This window comes from Cryptomeria japonica, chromosome 11, assembly GCF_030272615.1.
Source record: "Cryptomeria japonica chromosome 11, Sugi_1.0, whole genome shotgun sequence".
Lineage (NCBI taxonomy): Eukaryota > Viridiplantae > Streptophyta > Pinopsida > Cupressales > Cupressaceae > Cryptomeria > Cryptomeria japonica.
In genome coordinates, this window is record NC_081415.1 from 49,866,940 (window position 1) to 49,871,088 (window position 4,149).

Below are 4,149 nucleotides of genomic sequence, written 5' to 3' on the forward strand. Positions count from 1 at the left end.
TCCCTTGGGGAAGCAGCGCTTTCCCTTTTGGGGGCTGCGTGGGCTTCCCTTGGGGGACCACGTGGGGTCCATGTGGAAACCCCCATCCCCTTGTTAATTGGTTTTTTTTTTTATTATTTTTTTTTTAGTTTAAAAAAAATAAATAAATAAATTTGTTAAATTAAAAGTTTTCAATTATTTATTAATGATTATTATATATATGATTAATGGAAATTAATTTGTGTATATAAACTAATCGATATTTAATTCGAAACTTGTGCAAATGCATTAATTATTAGTAAGATATATTTTATTAATAAAGATTAATAATTATATATTAACTAATAATTAACTGGGTTATTGTGCACTATTAGTCGTAAATTGTGTATATTTTATTTATCGTGGAATAATAAATATACTCTTTAATTAACAGTTAATTTTGGATTCTTCTATACGTGCGTAGGGAAGTAAGATTTGGAGTTTGGAAATGATTATCTTCATTTGGATTTCCTTTTTATATTAATATTTTGTGATCCGTATAGAGCATCTGGGATTGAAAAATATGAAACTGTAGTAGTGGTTTTGAACCAGTATGTCAATGATGGTTTATTGGAGATTAAATATCTTATTTAAATGATTAATGGTTGTCTGAGTTTTATTAATATGAATTTGGTTTAAGAACTCATTATGGCGTAATGTCTGTTTGATGCTTTGAACCTTAGTGAGTTAGAAAACCAAGAACAACCTATACCTAGATGAGGTAGATAACTGCTTTAACATAGACTTTGTGGAAAATTTTGATCGACATTTAATGTCTAGATTAATTTGGAGAAAGATTGTTTCTGTTGAATGTTGCCTTTGCGAGTTTAATTTCTGTTTTCGCTCTTAATTATGAATCGGCAAGTCGTGCTTTGTTTGTTAGGACCCTGTCGTATGGAATGATCTAGGGTACCTATTTCAGTCCTCGGTTTCGAGTTGACTGTTGTATTGTGGTGTTGTCGTAGTTGGTCATATCCCTTGTGTGGGTGTCGAATGATGATTCGTGGTTGACCTTAGTTTGTCAGGTCTCTAGTTAGAGTACCGTCAGTAAGTGTTCATCTTTTGAGTCGTGTTGGATCAGATGGTTGTTTCTCCCTTCTTGAACTCCGTTTGTCTAACCATGCCTATCCCTTGGTTTGAGCTCGTCTGAGTATAGTCTAGTGTCGCATGGGAAAGTGGCTTTCGATTGGGGGCTGTGCCCAAAGTGGCTGCTGGGTAACCCGTCGAAAGTGAGTCTAATAAGTGATAACCTATCGGTAGATTAGAATGTAATCTCTAAGTAAGATAAATTTGCCTCACACATGGGACGAGTGCTATCATAGATTCGACATGCTGTGAGAAGGCCTGAAATGGCAAACCACCATCCTTGTCTTCACGAGAGGATGTGTGGGTCCACATGAGGCTTGGATGGGCCGGGAGCTCGGATTAGGTTGCCTGGGTAACCCAGTGTATGGGGTCGGGAACTATGAAGACTTGCCATGGTAACCATACCAGGTTGTGTGATGACACTTGTCCCTACGTTCGCTATTGTGTTGTCGTTTTGTCCTGTTAAGAGTACCTTTGTGGGTCGTCCTTTTGACTCTGCCCTTGTGAGTATCGGTTTCATGTTAGACCTTGGGTGGTGATGGCTCAGTCTTGTGGATGCTCTTTTGGAACTTTGTATTAGCTTTGATTATGTTCAGCTGGATCCTGTTCTTTTCAAGGATCGTTTATGTATTATTGACCGATGCGGTCGCTTGTATATTGTTTGTATTTCGCCTTGATGGCCGGATTGTAATTAGTGTAACCTCTTGTATTCTTAACTTTATTATTTATCAGAGGGGTCTTGCAGTTGAGCAGACCCGGAGATGTAGCCTTTAGGGGTGAACTCCGAGATCATTATGGTGTTATGTGATGTTATTCTCTTATGTTTCCCTTTTTTAGCTTTATCTTGTATGATTAGCTTATGTTAGAATGGATAAGTGGATAAATGGAATTAACTTTAAATGCTTATAAGCATTCCTTTCTTGAATGCCATTTTGATTGAATGCATAAGTGGTTTAGATGAGATTTATCGTAGATGCATGTATGCAATCGTCTTTTAAATGCAATAAGTTGGAATATGAAAGAATGCAACTTAGAGTAATGGAATATATTCAGTTGTTGTTAGGAAATTAAGTATGCTTGAAAAGATCTCATATGTTTATGATGAAATTTTAGTGTGTTAGAATATTAGTTATATGGCTTGTAATTTTAAATGAAAAGCTTGAATGAAGATTATGAATAGATCTTAATGGATGAGTCTTGCTTGTGATTTGTATTTCCATCTTTTGAAAGAAATTATCCTGATTAAGAATTATCTCGTTATTAAATAATCAGCTTATTGGATTAATGGTGTGAGTTAAGTGAATTGTGAAATTTAAGTAATCTCGTTGGGAAACTCTTTAGGTGTTAGTTGATGTCTTCCGCTATGTAATCTGAATCTTTGATATCTTGTTGTATCTTATGTGGTGTAACTTTTAAAAAAAAAAAAATTTGCACTCTATTCTTGTGTTATGGCTTAATCCCTTCGGGGTTTCCTGGCGGGGCATTACAGGTTGTGAGTCAAATGGAGAAATCCACTCCTATGGCTTAGAGTGATAAAGGGGAGAATGTTCAATAACCGTTTGTCAAGTTCAAACTAACAAAAGGCTGCATCAAGTTCAATGATACAATCAACAACAACAATGTGAATGCTACAACAGGTGTGCCCCCTATTTCCAAATTTTTCAAAAGAGAAAGATAATTTACACCTTTGAATGAATCTTTACATAGTATTATGTTTCAGTTGTTGCAAAGAAATGTTATAAAACTTCCTCTCATAAAACCCGTCGATCTCTCTAAGGTAGCATCCCCTTATTTTGATAACAATTCCTTCTATCAATTTCATAGTCATCCTGGTCATGATACTGAGAAATGTTTTGCATTGAAAAGTAAAATTCAAGATTTGATTGATAATAATATTGTATCTATGGTAGGTGTGAATGATAAGGCAAATAAATTAGTAGCTCCGCCTAATCAAAATCTTAATATTTTCACTAATCCCTTGCCTTCTCATACCTCTAACGTGATTGAGACTGTGCATACTTCTTTCTCTTCTGGGGAATTCACTTCTATGGCTCTGAACTTGGTAAATATGCCAGAGAAACATGATACACCTAAGGATTCTTGTATTACATTTGACCCTAGTGAGACTATTAGAGCACTCGATGGCCCTTTATACATAGTTGCAAAGGTTAAGGATATACCTTGCCACGATGCTCTTGTTGATCCCTCTTGGTTAACATCATCACTAAGGAGTATCTTTTCACTTTATGATTGCATAAACCAATATATGATGCCTCTAATATAGTTGTGAAGTTATTTGATGGATTCTCTTGTCCTACGATTGGCTTTATCACCATTCATGTTAAATTTCATACTAAATCTATGGATGTTGACTTTGTTATCATACCTTCTTCCGAGCAATTTTGTGTGAAGTTGGGGTAGACTTGGCTATCTTCCATGAAGGCTATGGCTTCTCCAATCCTTAAATGTTTGAAATTTCCTCACAATGGAGAAATCATAACTGTGAACCATAGATTATTTAAACCATCTGAAAGAAGCCCTAGTGTTCCTATTGATTTCTTTTGGCCTAAGCAATTTCAATCTCTTCCATCAAGGAGTGATGCTATTTTTCAATCTTATCAAAAATGGAAGAAAGTTATGATCTTATCCTTAAGTGAACCTAGATCACCAACACTTGGCATTCATATCATTGTTGAAGATGAAGTTCTTACCCTAATCGATAGAACTAATCTTCCTCCACTAGTAGAAACATGGGCAATAAATGACTACGTGACCAAAAGTTTTAGTCACGAGACTAAATTTTAGTATTTTTTTCAAAAAATCTATGAATGACTAAATAAATGACTAATTTGGTCATCAGGTGAGATCACACAAATAAAAATGACTAATTTGATAGATGATAGAGAAATTCTAAATAAATGACTAAATAAATGACTATATAATTATTTGGCTCTTCTCTTAAAGAAATTAGGTACTTGTGGAAATGATATAAAAAATTGATCCTAATATTTTTATTTGTAAATTATTTATTATTTAAATATTATT